Source organism: Haliaeetus albicilla, chromosome 2, assembly GCF_947461875.1.
Source record: "Haliaeetus albicilla chromosome 2, bHalAlb1.1, whole genome shotgun sequence".
Lineage (NCBI taxonomy): Eukaryota > Metazoa > Chordata > Aves > Accipitriformes > Accipitridae > Haliaeetus > Haliaeetus albicilla.
The window spans coordinates 37,822,702-37,842,945 of record NC_091484.1 but is presented as its reverse complement, the minus strand read 5'-3'; the positions used below and the strand labels follow the sequence as shown (position 1 = coordinate 37,842,945).

General features: G+C 39.4%; 1 protein-coding gene across 6 annotated transcripts in view; it reads left to right on the top strand.

Annotated features, from left to right (window-relative positions):
• RARB (retinoic acid receptor beta) overlaps nucleotides 1-20,244 on the top strand; it is a 337,201-nt gene that overhangs the window by 26,772 nt on the left and 290,185 nt on the right. Inside the window, exon 1 of one of the 6 annotated variants that reach the window (XM_069771355.1) lies at nucleotides 11,437-11,493. The exons of the other annotated variants lie outside the window; for them this stretch is intronic. The gene's annotated coding sequence lies outside the window, so the exon portion shown is untranslated. Of the gene's footprint in view, nucleotides 1-11,436; nucleotides 11,494-20,244 lie in introns of those variants that run through there. 6 annotated transcript variants of the gene reach the window in all.

The following is a 20,244-nucleotide window of genomic DNA, read 5'->3' as shown; positions in this document are numbered from 1 at the left end:
ATTTTTTTCCTTCCCATGAAAACTGACACTGTTTTGGATGAGCCTTAAATCCTGGACTGTGGTGCAGCTTGTGTTTTCTTCTGAAACAAGGTAAATGTGTGGAACTTATTCAAGTCCACTAGCTGTTATGAATATATATGCTTCTCCCAGGGCAATGAGCACAAGCAGCTACTGCCCATTCATAAATATCTTATTCTTCCTATATGTAATGGGACTCCAAAGACATTCCTGTTCTCGTGGCCAGGGCTGCATTTGCAGTGAAACTGCATATATTGTGTAGTGTGTAGTTATAGTTTATGACATTTGCTTTTGTTAGGGTTTCTTCTGGGTAATCAGCATTTCAGCCACAACTCCCTTTATTTGGAAAATGCAATCCTTATACAGAAGAATGTGATTTTTTCGTGAGGAAAAAGCACTGGAGTCACAAACAAATGATTACAGTAAAACTGATTTGGAAATTTGTGCAGGATGGAAGTGGAGGTGTATGTCCTTCCAGAACGTAATGTTCCCCAATATTCCTTCATAGCTTTTCATCCGTGTAGTGGGTTTGTAGCTTTTTGTGTGTTGGAGGATCTTGCATTTATACAAGGTGAAACTAATTGCTGCACAGCCAGCCTGCCTTAAATATATGGTACTGCTTTCACCTTGAAAATAAGTAGAAATTAGCTGATAGCCAGTTCTGCTTATTCAGTGCAAGGGCTGGGTTTTCAACTTGTGTACGAAATCCGAGTCTGACTCCAGTTGTAAACTTCTGTTTCCTCCCTATGTGTTCATGAACAAATACAGAACGTGACTTACTGCAAAGAGGATTTGGCTGGACCCAGACCCTGGGCCTGATCAGCTTTAGCAGTGTGCTTTGTGAACTTCCATCCTTTAGGTACACTGGCTGTCTTTAACTTTTGAACAGGTAGGGTGTTCTTCCCTTCAGAATGTGACCTTAGGTGGAGAGCTGTGAAAACTGAAGGATGCTATCTCAAGAGATTACAGTGAAAATTCTCCCATGTGCATGCGTCGCTTCTTTTAGCATTAAAGGAAACTATGTGCTCACACTGAGGATAGAATAGAACCTTTTGTTAATATCAAAGAGCCAATCAAGGAAGATTTTTTTACATAGAAAGCCTCCTGCTGCTTCCTAAGAAGTTCCCTTTGCAAAGCACAATGATAAATAATCTTACTTCTTCACTCATTGTGTTACCAAGGGATATTGTTTTGTACCGTTGCATTCAGCGAGGCTGGTGAAGTTCAGCCCTGTTTGATGAGATGGGCCAGTAGCCCTGCAGAAGGTGATGTGCTGGGCTGGTTCTTCACAGACTCGAGCCCCAGGTGCTGTAGCCGGGTAGTTTTCCAGCGTTTGTCGCTCCGACCTGCATCTCTGGCTGCCAAGCAGGAAGAGTAGCGAGGGCTGGGCTTCACGGGGAGTGTAAATACAGTGGCGGGGGGTATTTGACAGATCTTCCTGGTAAATGCAATAATTCCTACCTCATCTTACAGGCTGTATGTAAGGATTAAAATTCCTTTTGCTTACTGTGCATTTACTGAAAGTGCTGTAGCAGATCTGTTAGATTCTGTTTCGTCTTTGAATTGTAATAAGCTTTTTTTTTTTTCCTACAAAACTGTTAAAAAAATCTCCAGGTATTTAATGCTTTTTGAAAATACTGTTCTTTGTGAATAGACAGAAACAAATTTTAAATAACTGGGTTTTATTGGCATATAATTTTATTTTAAAGAAACTCAGGCGTATTGCTGAGGATTCAACAACTTACATTTTCCTCAAAGATAAAAATGCTGGGGGGTAGGCAGTTTGTGAGGGTGCTTTTTCCCCTCTTTTTTGTTTTTTTGAGGAAATTTCAGTGAAGGACACTGTAACTACTTATGCTGTTTGGTGAAAGAATCGGGCATATTACGCCAGAAACAGGAACTGCCTGATGAACTGGAAAGAAATGAAATTGGTAGGGGTGATGTTACAGCAGGAATATAGAGCCTGTTCCAGAGCATTTACACATGAAATTAATTTTAAGCTCATGCATTCCTCATTGGTTTTAACAGAACTAATCAAGGACTTGGCTAAGCCTGCGTTTAAGGGCTCTACCGGTTGTGGCCATAGTAAAGCGATTTTTTGCGATAGAGCACTGCAAGCCTGAAAAGTCAGTCTCCTTAATACGACTTTTTTGACCGGAGCACAGCGGATGCGGGAAGAAGGGGAGGAAAGCGCTTATCTGAACGTGAAGTGCCGGCTGTGCCAGGCGAGCGCTTTGGCGCTGGGTGAAGGCCGCGGTCCGGCCTTGCGCCGCGGTACCCTCTGCAGTCACGGGGCGATGCTCCGCAGCCCGTGGCTTCCCGCAGAGAGAGCCGAGGCGAAAGGCAGTGTCGTTTTTTAGCTGGCTGAGATGTGACAGGACCTTCTGAGGATGGGAGTCTTGCTTGGGAACGCTTTAGAAACTCAACAGATTAGGCAAGTGAGGCATCAGACTCGCCAAAAGAGGGGAGAATGCGAAGGGAATAAAGCAGCTGGTGCTCCCCAGCCGTTCTTGTTTCCTCTACAAATCTCTCAGCTCCGTGCTGCCTAAATTCCTTTAGGAAGGGTGGTGTCGCTTGCGATGGCAAGACGTCATTCCTTCCACGTGAGAATAGCGCCGTTTAGCCTGTGCGTGCTCTCCGGTGGTGGTTGTGAGCTCTGGGAAAGGGCTGAACTGCTTTAGAACCGCACGGTGACATGAAAGATGACGCCTGCCCGCCCTGTGCTGCCGCGCCGCATCCCCTGGATCGCATCGCCGCTCTGAGGGGCTGCTTGTGCTCTCCTTGCTTTTTGCATGTGCTGTCAGGGCAGGTAATGAGAACGTGGAAGGTGATTTGAGGCGTTGAGGCTACGGCTGACTTCTAAGGAGCCCCTGGATATTTTTGTGTCGCATGTTATTTTACTGCCAGTACTTCGGAGATGTGCCTCCACTCAGTGGAAACTGTGTTGCATAAAATGTACGTAGCATTTCCTTGCTTTCTTGTTATTAATAACTTACATTACTGAAAATGGAAAACATTCCAAAAGTCATTTAGTTTTGGCCTGCAAAACTGTTTGGTTGTTTTCCTGTGTGTTTTCAGCTCTCTTTACTTTCTTGTCCAAATACCTGAAGTCATCAGTGTAAAACCAGGTTTGTAGGGCCTAGTAGCATGGTAGGAGTGAAGTACACTTCTGTAAATGAGGACTCAAAATTATTTTCAGTAACAAAGTGTGCCCCAAGTTTCCTGAGAATCTCAATATTAATGTCTGTCACTGAAAAATCCCTTTTTTTATTGTTGCTGTTGTGAATATTAAAATGACTATGTCTGTTACACTGACTGGTGACTTTGAATTATCATAATCTCAGTACAGATAACTGTAGTATTCCTTTATAACTATTAATGGAAACTTATTTTTGTAATTTTTGAGTGTTTTTTTGTTAAAATTTAAGATTTTTTGAGATGGTTTGTGCTTCTCTAAATGGAAGGAATTTGTGTAATGATTTATATGATCGGAGGAGTGACCTCATGTATTCTGAAATAAGCAGTAACACAGCTAATTAAATAATATTTGTCATGAAGGCTGAGCCATGCCACAACGCCTTGAGATTTGCATGTCAAATATATGAATGCTCTTTCACTGGGAAATAATGATGAATAAAAGGAATTGAAAGGCTGTTAAGATTGGAAGAAGCAAGCAAACTCAACTGAACAAGCTCCTTTAGCTTTTTGTGCTGTATTTGAAAACGTAAGAATTTAATTTTATGTGTTTATATTAAATTACTTAAGGCATCAACATCCATGGCTACTGGTAGTCCTGGTCTCTTCAGATTTCAGAGTGAAATCTGAAAGAAGTATTGCTCACTCTTCATTTTTTAGGAGAGGAACCCAGAGAGTCATTGGCTGTACACATCCTGAATGCCCTGCTCCTAAATAAAAATATATATAACATTGTATAATATTACAGACTAAAGTATATAAGATTTTTTTTTTTCCCTAGATATGAATCTTGCTAGGTCTGGTTCTCTCATTTATATTACAGGTGTTCTGTTCTACTCTTGATGTCTTGACAGTGTAAAGGTCTTAATGATCCCTTTCTTTTACTGCAGTGATGTAAAGCAACCTTATTAATACGAGTAAAAATTTGGCTTAAGGTTTTAGGTTGTAATGTCCCTTGTGTTTAAAAGTCTTTGCATCCTTTCTCATGCTTTGTCTCTATTAAAGAACGGTTTAACTGTGGGAAGGATGCACATCATTCATTTGCTCTTAGGCTAATATCACTGTTTCCCTGCAAAAATGTCATTTGCGTCACTGCATATTGTATTGTGCTCTCAAATAATATTTAATTCTGTGACCTCAGTTCACCATGCCTTCCCAATTGTACATTAACTCTCATCTTCAAGCAGAGGCAATCTTTGCTGCATGGATACTAGGAAGAATGCCTGTTAAAATTGAAATAGGTTTCAAAAATATGATACCTTGTATGTTTGGCTCCTCTTGTACCGTTCCTTTTAATAATGCTAATTAATGCCATACAACCTGAGACATGAAAGTCAAGAATTGAAAATGGGGGAGGGAAGGGGCTGAGGAAGAAGGAAGAACAAACCTTTCTGACATGCACACACCAGGAAAATGCAAGGTTGAAAGTAACTGTGTCAAGTTGTATCACCTTACCATGCAATTGCTCTCATTTATTCAGTAATTAAGTGTGACTATGAACACCTCGGGTCTGTTTCATTTCTTGTCATGGCAAACCAACTTCCATCTTTGGTTGTTGTATAGCACTTTGATAAAACAGTGGTAGTAATTTTAGAAAAATTTAAGTTATCTGGACAAGTTAAGACATCATCTTAACACGTTTCTCCTTCCACCCTTGAAACTTGTGAGAGACAGATCAGACAGAGCTTTCAACAGCTAGCAAGCTGCAAGGAGGATTTGAATAAAAATAGTAACTTGAATATAGTTAAAAGAATAAGGAAGGGCCCATATAATTTGTTGCTGCAAGGAAGAAAACTCTTTGCATTGCATGGAGCTGTTTTCTCATCTCTAGCTGGCTTGTTTCTGTTTGGGGTTTTTTTTCCCCCCGTTCACTGGAAATGCCTGTTAAGAAACTCACTGATGATGGCATTGCAAACTTGTCTGTCTGCAGCTACCAGCTCAGTCCAAGTGGTTCCTCCCTCTGTAATCTTCCTTCCCTCCTGCTTCTTTTGACATATATGGAGTGCAATCGTTAAGTTTTTCTTCCATAAACCTGTTAACACTTCTAATTCCTTTTCACAACTGCTGGTTTTCCAGCTTTGTGAAGCTCTTACTGTAGGCAAACGTTGTACGTTTGGGGCTGAAACTAAGATTCAGAATAAATTTTATGTCTGCTGTTCACACATTTAGAGCACATTTTAGGTTACGGTGTTGTTAAGGGTGAATCCACCTAACAATAAAAGGTGCAGAACGTTTGGAGGAATAGGTTTAGAGCTGATCCGAGCAGTGTTGTTCGCTGAAAACGGTTTTAACCTGTTTATCCCAACTCAACATTGGCTCCTTATCTCTGGATTTCTTCATGCCTTTATAGCCTTTACAGCGCACCATTAGTTGCTTTCTGACTGGGATCATTAGTAACTTGTCACAGCTCACTCCTCTGAACAGACACGTCAAATGCCAACTCTGCTTGTTTAGTTTATTTGGCTTGCTTGGCAGATTCTTAACCACAGAGTGTGGGATTTTATTCAGACAAATTAGTGAGTTTTTATATTGCTGAAGTTGCCTTTAAGAAAGGGTTTTACTGAACAGATTTGACTTTGCTAACAACTGTTTTGAGAAGTGTATAGCTGGTTCCATATTTCAGTGCTTATTCTGAAACCTAGTGATGACCAAATAATTTTGGAGCATATTATTTCCTTAATGTGGGATTATCAGTGGTTTCAAATTTTTCTTTTTCCTCACTGAGTAATGCTGTACTGAAGAGTAAAGTTAGTAGCTGTACATGTAAGCTATCTACTTTACAAAGAATTTCTGCTGCTACACACGTGCCAGTCTGTTCTAGTTCCTTTGATCTGTGGGAAAGCCAGTCAGTCTTCCCAGGGAAATCGTGAACACTTGGATGCTCTGGAAACTCTCCTGGTGTTCAGTTCACTGTTGTCACTGGGAGATCTTCTGTGCATTTCCGATAGCGTTTCATCTACATCTGTACAACTGATTGATTAACAAATCGTTAATAAGTAACAGGCACAACTGTTGATCTTGAAGGTTTGTCTCGGGGGAGTGCGATAACCTGTTGCTAATAGATGGATGCTGGCTCTGATTCTCTCCTTGTTTAATTCTGCTGTCTTCTGGAGCTGGTCATTTCCCATGGTGGGAGGCGGGATGCCTACTGCCGGTGGTCACGGTGGTGCCACCTGAATCAGATACAGCTTTCCTAGTTGGAAGCCAGTAAAGAAGAATGAAAACAGCCCAGAGGTTTTTAGGGATGTTGGGCTTTTATCTCTGAACAAAGAGTTGAGGTGAGCTTGCATAAGGGTGGCCCCTGCTAGCACATGGTGTGTTACTTGCTGGAGATGTTACAGAGGTGTCCCTGTCCAGGGGACAGCTGAAGTTCTGAAAAGAATATGGATTAATACAATCTGCCATGAATCTGTATTCAGACCAGTGCGTTAACTGTAGCTGGCATTTTCACAGTGGGTTTTGGGTTTATCTACTGTATGATTTTCCACAGCACTGCTAAAATCCAGCCAAAGTGGTGGCTGCAGAGCTTCTCTGTGTGTCACTGTACATTCTGATTTGTACTGGCACTGACAGGTACAGCGCAGAATAACCCTGCGTTTGATACAGTGAGCAAGCACGCCTTTTAGGCTAAATTTCCATTTCCTTGCTATCCCTATTGTAAGCAGGATTTGCATATTTAATTCTCTTCACTTATTGAAAAATATATCCCTTTAGGTTTGACAGCTTCCCAAAGAATATTTTAGATTTCCCACACTGATTGTGGGCCATATGTTAGTACTAATTATATAAATGAGACATCATAGAATTGTGACATGCTTAAATGTTCAGTGCTTTAAAGACTTACACAAGTGCATGCTAGCTTGGGTAAGTGCTGGAAGAAGAAAAGAGGAACTGCAGGTTTTGAGCAGATGTTACTGGCTTGGTAGGGCTATCCATTGTCTTTATCTCTGTATAAGAACTTGCTGACACTTCGAAGGGTTTGTCAGACTATTTTAAGCTGCCATAGTGCAGGAGAAGAAAAATTTCCTTTTTGCACCTATGGATGTGCCAGAGATTCATTGTATATTAAATTATATGAAGTGTTGGTTGCTGATAGCCTTGTTTTGCTGTTGGAAGTAAACATTAAATGTGTGGCTGTAACTGAGTGTTTCTGCCCTTTTTTGTGTGCTGTTGATGTTGGTCTGAGGTGGAGTGGCTTGCAGACTTTTTATTATGAATTTACATTATTATGAATTATATTATTAGGAATTAACCAAGAAAGAAAAAGGTGAAGGAAAAAAATAAATAGAAGGTCAGAGCTGTAAACTGAAGGCTTAAGCACCAAGGAAGGGATTTTATAAGATACTTTGCATTAATGTTAATGGAACAGGTATTATCTGTAAAGTCAGTTATATTTTGAACAAGTTTATAGTAAAAAAAAAAAAAAAAAAAAAAAGTCTAGTTTCTGCTAATGCTGTCATATTATTTTTTTTATTGCTCCAAGGCTCAGTGATGCATACAGTGGTAAAGATAGTGTCACAGAAAGTATATTGCACAAAAGTTTTGTCTTCATAGTTAAAAATGAAATACGTATGCAGGCTATGCATGCAGAGCTGGTAAGCCAAAATTGTGTCTGTAAGCTATTTCTGTACGTTTAGCTTTAATGCTGATGCATATTTAATTGCTTGGCCTGTTTTCCCCACAGCAAGATGTGGCTGTCTTCCACTGAAGTCAGTGCCTGAAGTCTGCAGCAGCCCAGTTTGATGTTTGTACTTTGCCTGTGAAGTGCAGCATCCACATCTGCAAGTAGCAGGTCGATGTAGTCTGGGGGAAAACCAAAACATCCACTCTGGCTTTAGAGGGCTGTTTCTGTGGAGGGGTTCTCTGTGGGACTGTAAATGGATGAATTTACAGTTTTAGTGGCTGTGCCTGTAATTTTTATGCTGGAAACAGGGATAAACTATTTTTCTCTTGTATGCAGACACCTTCTTCAACACAAACAAAATTGGTTTTAGTTGTATATCTACTTAAGCAAGTGTAGAAAGGTATTTCAAATTTAATGTATTGAATTGTTTCTTAATTATAGTTGTACTTTTGGCTTTCACTTCTAAGATGTGACCTACACTACTTTCTGTATTTCTCGTCAGAACACGTTTGGAAATGGAATCACAAGAAGCAATTAGTAATAATTGTACTGAAAGATTACTCTGCGTAGTTAACTCTCAGATGCTTTGTCTGTGAAAGATGAGTACCATTTAATTTCAAATGGAAAAGCACCCATGATTTGTAAGTGGAGTTGGAGTAGCTGTTTCATGGAAAATCTTTTTTGAGTTTACATTAATTCAGTGTAAGAGCTTAGATGGTTAGTACCAGTGAGACAGGAGGGAGCGATAGAAAAAAGCTTTGGATTCGTGTATCAGCAGAAAGGTACATGTGAGCAGAGGAGGAATCTAGCTTCATGATACCAGCTGTTCTATTAGCTTGTATTTTTTAGTCAACTAAAGCAACTTTTTAATGCTGGAGATACCGAATAACTTTTCTTTCTTTTTTCTGTTGGACTTGTGTCCTGTTGCGCTGTTTTTTGTAATTTGTGTAATACTGTGAGTTCTTACTGTTTTATCAAAGGATAGCAGATTGTTTCATTTTAAATGAAGAAATCCCTTCAGATTATACATTTTCTGCTCAGCTGCAGATTAACAGTTTTATCCAGTCACAATTGTAGGGTATATTGCCAGAAGATAATTTGTTCCCTCTGTGTCTCAGTCATGCTTATTACCTTCATTTTATTATATACTTTGAGCCTATGAAATGATTTCTTAACTGCACTTAAAGATAGTTTGTGTAGACAACAAGATTACTGTTCCCGCCCTCAGGATCAATTTGTAACGTGCTTTTATATAAATATTATGTGCTACACTTCAATATTGTTCATAGTCCAGAAGACAACTGCTGTGATGAGTCTTACTTAAGAAGCATGGTGAAAATGGAGTCCATATGGAATTTGAAGGAAAAGGTACTTAATTAGCTGTGCTGTAATACCGCTGTCCTGTCTCCAGCAGGAGTGCCAGTGCCCCCAAAGCTGCTTCTTATACAAGGGAAATACTGGTTTTAGTACAGTCATTTATTAAATGTGTTCTGGGGTTTTTTTGGGGGGGGGAGATGGCAGTCATGAAATGAGGATGCAATTTAAAAAAAAAAAAACAAACACTGACTTAGAAAGATTCACAAGGGAGGGAATAGGAGACAAACGTTAAGTGGAGAAGTAGAAGAGATATTGGTGGATAGTCAGGCAAAGAAATTGAGAAAGAAGGAAAAAAAAAAAATTCACATGGTCTTAAAGAAGATTGAAGGAAAGAAGGGAGAATTGTCAGAATACAGAACAAAATGAGTTGCAAACTGTCAAATCAGGCACCCAGACATATTGCTCTGCTAACACTGGCCTGCTTGTCTTTGCTTTTTTCTTTTTCTTTTTCCCCTCTTCTCCTGTCACCTCTACTGGAAAAATAGCTTGCTAGAATGAGACCACAAGAGGACTGAGCATTGCAGCTCAGAGGTATCTTAACATCTTTATGTTGACTGCCTTATGTACATTTACTTAGGTTACCAAGGAGATATGCTCGCATGCATTTAGTTATTTCATTACCATCTTTCAGCTTTATGCTGAGTAAAAGCATCATTGGAGCCTCAACAGAACACTTTTTTTTTTTTTTTTTTTTTTTTTTTTTACCTGCATGAAATATCTGGGTGGGAAAATAGGGTATGTCTGGAGAAACCTGATGCATGATAGCCCCATAATTGGGTTGCCGCACACCATTCTTTCTTCACTTTTTTTTAAACCTTTTCACCATTCCCGCTGAATGGATGTCAGGTTTTGAAACATTAGCATGTGGAAGCATCAACCTTTGCCACCTGAAGTAAACCAGATTTTGTAGGCACGGGAGCCAGACTCCAGAGGGATAAATACAGTGCAGTACATTGCTAAGTTATGGCTCAAAGTAAGATACAATAAAATATGGTCAGTATTCATATATTTGTTTATCATTAGCTTTGCTACAAATAAAAACACAATTTCCCAATGCTGCATTTGAGATACGAGCAAGATCTCCAAGGTCTCAGTTGTTAATTTTAAGATTGCAGTTAGTTTCTTTTTTTGTTTATCCACATGACTTTCCAGTTACTCTGGAAGCAGTACTACGGATTTCAAGATACTCTCCCACTGTATAATGCCCTATCAGATATAAGGGAGCCTTAACGCGATCAAAAATTCACACTCGTTAATGACTTTGCTGGAATGATAGAAACCTGTGTTGCTCTGGCACTGTTAAGTCCTGCTAGCCTTACCAATATTTGTGGCTTTGATTCCTATTTAATGTAAAAACTCTTTATCCTTCTTGGCAGTATAAATGAGCCTTCAAACAGGAGCAGTTGTAACCTGAACTGTGGGTGTGTGTTTGGGAGGCTCTCACATGGATGGCATCGGCGCTGGTGCGCAGGACCAGGCTAGGCTGTGTTTTGCAGCAGCCCGGAGCGAGGCACCCTGCCTGACCTGCGCCGCTCCAGCGCTGGCAAGGTGCTAGGGTGTGCCTATGCTCCCCTAATTACAGTTGATTTAATTATTGCAGTTAGAGATTGCAACTGTCTTACACTGTCAATTGCACTTACTTTTTATGATGCTTGATGTGACTTTCTTTTTGACTAAAATTTCCTTTTTGTTAGTAGGCATTTATATTTTGTTGTGTTAGGCAGCACATGTTCTACATTATGAAGAATAATTTGTTCCATTACATTTGTTTCGACTTGGATCTGCGTATCATTTCTTCTGTTGTCTTCAGTCCGTTTGAAGACAGAATTCGATGTGATTCACTCCGACGAATGAAATCCCGTATTTCCTTCTGTATCTGTGCATGTATGTGTGTCAGCTTTCCCCAGCCTTACCCTAAGTACCTATTGTGAAACTCATTGAGGTTGATCCTGGTCCCTGTGGTTTAATGCTCTCGCTGCAGCTCTGTGGGGTCACTACAAATCACGCCTTTGTCTGGGTTCCCCAGCGCCCGAGGCTAATTGCACGCTCGTTGACATCTACTGCTTAAGCATAGTTAAATGTTAATACAGTAACAGTTTAATACTGTTAATACATCACGTGTTCTTTTAACATTGCGGGGCTTTGGGTAGTCGGCGCTTTGCAGGGTCAGATCGTACTGACTTGGAAGGCCATCTCACTCCTTTAAGTCTTCTTGAAGCAACTGCATGAGGAGCAGGTTTCACTGAAGAGCCAGTCCTAGGATGGTCTTAATACTACAGGTTTGGCATGCTGCTCTCAGCTTCCCAGGAAGCTTGCTTTTGCTGGACTATGGATTAAATACTGTACACTTGCTTCATAATACATTTAGGACTAAGACTTGTGGCAATTTATTAAAAATAACTTCCACCCTTCGTAACTGTCCTGCAAAGAGCTTGGCTCACTGCCATTCAGTCTTCTCTAAGCTTCAAAACCTACATTTTTGTTCTTGTAATAGTGGTTTTAATGTAAGTGGGAACATCAGTCTTGTCTTAAATCTTCAAAATTGAGTTTAAATTTTATCTGTGGCTTTTCGTAGAACTTGAAGCTTTGAGATTGTTCTTTGCTTTTTATAAGCCAGTACAAGACATTTGTAATATATCCAGAAAGTACTTTGTCAGAACTATCAAGTGATGAGCTATGTTAAAAGACTTTTAAGTATTAACACATTGTAATTGCAGTTACAGTTTTAAGCTCCTTTGTTAGCTATGTGGAGTGTTCTTGAGAGACTAGAACATGGTGCAAGTTAGTTTCCACAGGATATGATTTATCTTAAGATTTTTTTATTTTTTTTCCCTTCAAAAATGGTGTTTTAAAATGATGTCTTTTTACAGACTGGCTGAGAATCCCCTTTTCTAAAACTGCACCCTGGATGGGTGTGATGCCTTTTACTCCCATTTCTTTCTCTAGAACATGGAGGACAGTAGCACCCAAGGGCATCGGTGGAAAGGAGGAGCGGGAAGCTTGGACTGAAGAGGCAGGAAGAGTTTGCATCCACTGGAGCAAATTCCTGCCTGGATCTTAGGCTGGCACCCATAACTTTTGTTTCTGTCCTGTGAGGAGATGCATATGCACAGCCTCCTTGGGAGATGCCACCTCCTCGTCTGGTTACTGCAATCATTGTAGGGCAGCAATGCGGTAGTTACTCCCTGCGATCACATAACAGGAGGCTGAGTGTTGAACCTGAAGAATCAGTCCTCCTGTTAACCCAAGTAGTTATCAGCGTGACATAATTTAATAGAAATTCTGTTTATCCTTTTAAAAAATTCTAGAAAATCACTTGGGAAACGCATCATCAGGAGGGCATTGCCGCCTGGGGTTATAAAGTTAGGTGCTACAAAATAAAAAAAAAAGAACAGAATTAAGGCATCAACAACTTGAATTCAGTGCATGTGAATGAGGCAATTGGTTGCTGCTGTAATAATTTGTTAAAATGAGTGATGGACTAGGAGTCTCATCGCAGTTCATTCAGATCTCCAGGCCAGACTACTGCATCTCCTCTAGGAGAACCCTGTTGTGTTTACATTTGTGTATTTCTGCCATGGAAGAGGCTTCAGCTGCTAGGTAAATTTGGATACATGGACAGATCTTGATACCTGTGAGTCTGGATTTTTGAGCTGGATGGATAAACATTGTCATGCTGACTGGTAGTAGATAAATGGGGTTTCTAGACTGACACACAAAATAGACATTGACAGCCAAGCAGTGACTTCTCTGGTATTGACCAGCTGCTTAGGGTTACACAAGTACAGAAGCGGTGTGCTCAGCCACGCTAGTCACCCCCCTTTTTTGATGGAAGGATTCATCTGTAATTAATTTATAATGGCATTAGCTTGATTTTTAAGGATCCTGCCATACTGGATTTTGAAATAATTTTTAGGGATAGCTTAATAGCAGAATTTTTTGGGTAGACTTGCTGTATTGCATAGATTTACTGTTTGGTTCTTGGTATAGATTTAGAAATACACTGCTTCCATCACACAGCAGAATTCCCATATGTAGGACTGTACCTGATTGGATGTCTTTTATTTATATATTTTCATTGATTTCTTTACTCTGGATGGATTTAAAGATGCCAAGCATAAATGCACTGAGCTGCAAAACTGTGGACTAAGAGCTTTGGACTAAGGTGTCTAAAGACGATAATTTTTTTTTTTCAGACTTTTGCTATATCCTAGATGCTGAATTTGCAGTGGAAACGATATGGATGCAGGATCAACCTTTACTGTTGGTGCATGAGTGAAGCACTAGACTGTAAATTCTGATTCTTGACTAAAGTCCCCTGGTATCTCGGTAATAACAATAAATAAATAATAACAGCTGTAGCGTGGTGCGGAGACAAGGAATCGTGTGTGTTTGTGTATTTGTGTGCATGATAAAATCTGTGTATCCAGAGATTGACTTGTCTGTAGAGGCTCTTTTTTTGGCCAGAACAAGCCTTTGATTTCTTGCAGAAATCAAGAATTAATTCAGCCCTTCCTGTTGAACTTGAGGGGTGGGTCTAAAAAGATGGTTACCTACCTATGTCTTGCGGGAAAATAATTCTACTTATGAACAGGTACCAAAAATACAATTAACCAATCTCAATACAACAGCTACTAAGCCTGCTTGTAGTCAAAGCCAAAAATAGAGTTGATTTGCTTTGAAGGCTGATATTCTAGTTTCATGGGAAGGTGAGGTAATGCATTGTTTTTTGCTTAAACATAATTTTGGAAACCTAAATACAATTCAAATGTCTAAAACCAATATTAAATATTAACTTTTTTTTAATTAATGCATTTAAATATTAAATACCTGTGCTGGAGAACAAATTGCAGGGTTGAATACTTATCTTGGTAACATGGTTTATTTCAGCGGTTCTTGTCATTCTTGAGCAAACAGTGAAAGAGGTGTCGAGTGTGTATGTGAGGTCAGGACTGTTTAAGTCATGAATGCCTTTTAAAAGTGATTACATATTTAACTATGGGGTGGACAGCATTTTTTGAAATAACAAAACAAGTTAGCCGGTTAATAAGAACAAAAAAGAAGATTGGATTGCTGTAATCTGGTTAGCTGATTTTTTCCCCAGAAGGAATGTGAAATGCGTTCTTGCATTTCTCATTCACGGCTCTGCTTTGATGTAGGAAAAACCAGTGGTAAATTAAAACCTGTGTGCATTTAGCTGCTGTAAATCATCTTATAAAAAGCCTTGACCAGCAGAGGGCTTCTGTCCCTGGGAAATAATCCTTCTCGCAGTTATTGCCAGGGAAAAGGAGCTTTAGCCAACACGCCTTTCCGCAGTGGTTTTCCTTCTCTTGTGGTCCTGCGGACCCGCAAGCGCCGGGGAGCTGCGCGGGGTCTCGTGGCCTCCTCTGCTTGCCTTCAGGTTCTTCGTGATGCTGCCTCATCTCCTTAGGGCAGGGGAAAATCCAGTCCTCCTGCGGTGGCCCCATTTTAATGATGTTAAAATGCTTTTGTTGTCGAGATGTAAATGTGAGGACAGGGAGGGATGTTTCGAAGATCTTTGGAGTTCAGACTGTGGGATAAATATGGTATCAGTGGCCAGCTTAAAAAGTCCATCTCATTTTATACCAGAGTGAAGTGTTATTCTTTTCATCCCGCTCTGGTGCAGAATGGCATCTGATAAAGTCTTGCTGTATTGCAATTTATGTCCTTAGCAGTATGAAAGGCGTACACCAATGTGGGTGCGCTCAAGCAGGTTTCTGTAATGGCAAGAGCGTTGATCTTCGCTCTGCTAGAAATATATTTCGAATCTGTCTTGCTGCTTCATTACTGAATATTCTTCTTGACACATAGTTTTGCATTTTACCTGGCAGGCATTAGTCTTTCTTTTGGCTAGGTTTTGCATTCCTTTTATCTGCTTTATCTAGAACTCATCTCTGTTGCTTATTCTGTAGCCACGATGTACTAAACAGTCTTAAGTCAAATATGCCACATGTAGCTCTCTTCTTAAAATACCATTAACTTCGCTTGGTGCTGCAAGCCACCCAGTCAGAACCAAGCCTTTCAGCTGGGTGACCGGCAGCATATGGAGAGACAACCTCTTTTGGACACATTTGGTTAAAAAGATAGTGTTTGTTCTGCCTTTCTGTGTTCAGCAGTGCCTTTTTTTCCTCGGCAGAATTGGAAGATAATAGGATTTTAAAGGGTGAGTAATTGACCGATGACCACTTCCAGCCGTAGCATTTTTCTTCATATTGTGTGGCCTCAGTGCTAAGGTGAGGCACAGCCTGATTTCTTATTTCCACAGCTCGCTGCACTAAATCCCGTGACAGCTTGGACATTCTGCCAGCAGCACAGGGGAAACAGAAAGATGTGTAACTGGACTCGGTTGGGGTTTTTTAATTTGTTTTGTTTTAATTGGATTGTGTATCTGTAAGGATAGTATGCGCTATCAGATGCTAAAATCAAACCAAATAGATGCAAAATCAGGTTTTATTGCTGATACCAAAACTCAATTTGTTGAAAATCCCATATATTTTAATATGTGTCGTCCCCCCCTCCGAAATAAACTATTTTTTTGCTGCAAAGTTGGCTTTTTGGTGCAAATATTTGTGTTAATTTTTGGTGACTGCACTGCAGAAAGATGAATGCTGGAGGTTGTAGATGCTCAGGCATGCAGCTGAGTAAAGGCTTTTGCAGCTGAGAGAGGTTTGGGAACTTGGGAGGAAGATGGCAGTAACAGTTTAAAGCTTTGGTCATCGTGGGAGAGGTTTGTGAGAAAAAGACTCAAATGCTTTAATCACCCAGGAGGGAGTGAATGAATACTTTTCTCCTTTTTTTTTAATGAGGATTTATTTTTTATTAGATGGTAGTGGCTGTTTTCATTTAATTTTTTTCCCCTTTTTAGCTTTTTTCCCTAAGCTTCCTTCCCTCTCTCCCTCTTGTCTACTGCCTCCTGCTTGAGCCTGAGTGACTCTTAACAGTAAATGACCATTTGATGAGCCTTTCCTCACCACTCCCCCCTATCTAATTTACCAGGGAGTGCTCTTGAGGTGGGTGGTACCCCATTCTTAGCAGGGTTTTAGTTAGACTCAGCAGCTCACGATGCCCATAGGCAAAGGGCATGTTTATCAAAAATGTGGGAAAGCTGTGCCAGCTTAGAAGTGACTTAGTCAAAGTAGTTCTAAACCCTGTCTGGAGATTCTCCCTGCAGCTTGGGAGGCTTATTTAAATATACTTTAGAGTGATATCTAATCAATATAAAACTGTATTTATTTGCAACATTTCATTTATTTGTTTATGTATTAACACATTTTTGTTATCCTAAATACTGAAATGTGCGTCTAGGTATTTTTGCGTTAGTTTCTATAGAGTGTAAGGCACACAGGTATAGGGCTGCGTTTTTAAATCGGAACCAAGGGTATCAGAATTTTTTGATAGCACCTTTTTTTACATTTGCTGTGTCTGCATGAGAAAATGGTACCAAAACTGAAGCAGTTTGTTGTTTTCTGGTTATTTGGATCCTTGTGGTCTTTGCTTTGGCATCAGTTTTGATGTGTTCTGTAAACAATCCTTAGTAACGTGAGGATATGTAAGTGCGTAAGCAGTTTTAGTGCATCAAGGTTTTAGAAACTCTTCTTGGATTGCTCTGTTAGTCTGTCATGAATTTTAAAGATTATACTGGTGGTATATGCATTAATGTTATGTAAAACATATGCATATTAAACGCAATGTGAATATATTTTGCCTTTTCTGAACTAATGTAAAATAAGTAAAAGCACTTGCAACTGAACGCTTGAATGTTTTGGTGGAAAGGAACCAGAAAGCACGTTATTGCAAAAACGTATAATGATTGAACTTTGTGTATCCCTTACCTCGGTAAGTTACTTGCTTAGTTTAAAAGGTCAAATAAATTAAAAGACAAATTAATGTTAACATGTTGGTGAACTACTTACTGACTTTAATTGTAACTGTAAAAACAGATACCCTGAGGCAGATTTAAGCAGTAGCAACTAACATTGTTATGATAGCCTCAGGAAGCAAGTGTAACAGACAGGATGTTTTGTAATAAAACTGTAAAACAATTAAAATAGCTGCACAAAGCATGCTGCTTTTTAGCCTGTCCAGAGGAAAGGGCTGTGAAGGGAGTGTCAACCAGTCACAGCATCACAGTTGTTATAAATTGCCATCTACTTTTGGAAGGGGCAAAAGATGGATAACAAAGTTGACAAGTAAATACATGCTACATAAATATGCATAAATCCATTACCATCTGCCACATTGTCCAATTTGACTGGGTTGTCTTCCTGTGTCTACCACATAAATCAGTTTAAAGCAGTTTCCCTCAAGCAATATTTTCTGTAATGAATGGGTGAAAGATCTACATTCTTGGGTTGTGACTGTAGTTCTGGTATATAATATAGAAAATACCATATTTACCATTTTCTCAAAAAAAGAAAGCTGTAGTCAAAAGATTTATTTGACTGTGCAGCTACTAAACTTTGCATTAGTCTTTGGAAGCCAAGCCAGGAAGTTAAATTATCAGGCTTTTCGCTTGGCTAGGAATTTTTAGTGCTTTATTTTATACAATCACTACTGCAGACAGTAAGTAAGGATTAGAAATACAGTCTGTAAATATACTGGTTTTGTATCCCAGCATTAAGATAATTTTAAATAATAATTTTTCATAAAGTTTCATTCCTTGCTTGGTAAGCAAACATAGCTCATAGTGCCACTGTTTATTCTTTGTGTCATCACTGTGATATGTCTCAGTTTAGGTCCAAGTAATTTTATTTTTCTGTCCTGTATATGTATAGCACACTTGCATTTAATCTTCTATCCAGATGTGGCCTCTGTCTCTTTAGATTCAGCTTGTATGATTTTCCTACATCCTGTTCTGGATTTCTCCTAATAGCTATGACTATAGAATCACTGTGCTCTGCCGTACGTTCCTCTGGGCTTCGTTTCTTTTACACAGAGGCTGCTTTACGCTGTTCTGGCAACGAAAAGGGGCCCCAGTGAGAATGGGACTCAATACCCAGCTGACTTGTCTTATTTTTTATGACTTACCAAAATAGATTGCACCAGGATAGATAAAATGTTTGTTTATATTTTTAATGCAAGAAGAAAGTATTAAAATTTCCTTGTTTGCTTATTTATTATTTATAGATTAAATCTCTAAAATAAAAATTGTGAGTCTTTTTTTATGTACGCTTATGTACACACAGCCGCACCACCACCACCCTCCCCCCCCCCGCTCGCTTCCCAGTTTAGAGATTTGTAATTACTATTGGAAGAATTTATAGTTCTCTGATTTAGGGTGTATGTTAGGACATCATGATATTCTTTCTGGTAAGAGGTTTTACTCTTAAAATGCTCATTTATGATAGAAAAAGACAAAGTTGGGTTTTCATTAGCATTCTTACAAAGAAACTGGCATGAGTTTATATATGAAACAATCTGATAACCGATCTTCTCTCTGCAAATATTTGCCTCTGGTAAGTGAAAGGTCAAAAATCTAAAATGTCTGTCAGGGTACTTCTGTGGAGCTTTGTAAATCACTTAAGTATTTTTAAATCTGTATAGTTAGGTGTCCTTTAGTAGGTTAGAAATCTACCTTTGGATTTCTGTTTTGTAAGAATCACAGGTTTGTAGTGTAAGAAAGTTCCAATAATTTTATTAGTGTATTGCAAGTCAAAGTAATTTATGGGTAGTACTGAAACAGTTTTTTGTGGTAAAGATTTTGTAGTGTCAGAAAAATAGCTTCTAATAAAAATACGGTTTCACCCCTTAATGTAGGAGAAATTTCATGTTAAAACTACAAATGAATCTACTTGGAAAAAAGTGTGCAAGAGTGGGATTAATTTTCACTTCAAATTAGCTGTCTAAAAAGTAGGCATCACATGTGAGCTAGTTGTCCAGCCTTTCAGCTCAGTCATGGAAAGGAAGGGTCCCTGTAGAGAAGGAATCATCTCATCTAAAGAGTGTCCCACAAAGGTGGGACACGTTTCCCCTGGGAAGGCAGGCTGGCTGCATTGGCTGGGGAGGGAGTCGACAGTTTTTGACTAACTTGTAGTTAGCTAGCGCTGAATTGGGTGAATCCTGTCCTAAATGATATTAGCTTCAGTCGTCTGCATTTTTTTGTGTGTGTGTATGGCAGTGCGTAAATTTGTGTGATACTTTCTGTGCGGAGGGGGGGGGAGGGAACAGTGTGCTCATAATTAAAAAAAAAATCTATATATTTAATATAAAATATTAATCTACAATATGCTAATTTTCAGGTGGGTTTTGTACAGCTAGAGTATGATTTAAAGTAAAAATTCTTTTAAAAAACAAACAAACCCACCCCCACCTAACCACACATCTTAAGTCTCTGTATCTTCCTTATCAACTGACTGATACATGAAATAATAGACCAAAGCATGAAGGTTTGTTTGAGAAAGATCGGAAAAGGGCCTAAAACTACTCTTTCATCAGTTTTGTGTGTTGGCTGGTTTCCCTTGAGCACATTTTGTATGTGTTTAGAGGAGAGAAGATAGTCTGGCAACTACATATCAAGGCAGGAAACCTTCTATTTCCAGATCTGCCCCAGGCTTCCTGTATGGCTGAGGAACTGATCCTGCTAACCTGAGCTGAAAAAAAGGAGGGGAAGAGGGAAAAAAAAAAAAAAAAAGTGGGGCTTTTTTTGTGTGGAAGTTTTTAATGCAGTATTTTTGCTACCAGTTTTCTTGTTTGTGAGACCTAATACTTTCCTGCCTAGCAGGATGTTAAGAAAGTGAATTTTCTGACCAACCTCAAGTGCTCTCCTACGGGATGCCCTGTGCGTGGAGAAAATAACTTTTAACTGTTACTGCTCTTTTAATCCTCAAGCAAGACTTGAGGAAATTTGTGCAGGGTACCAACCTCTGAAATGGTCTTGCTCCCTGCCCTTGATAATGAAGTAGAGAGATGAAACCTTCCTTAGAAATGAGGTAATACGTTATTGTTTTCGAGCAGCAATGGCAGAAAATGGGAAGAAAACAATTGCTCTGAAAACAATTTGAATGTTGCTC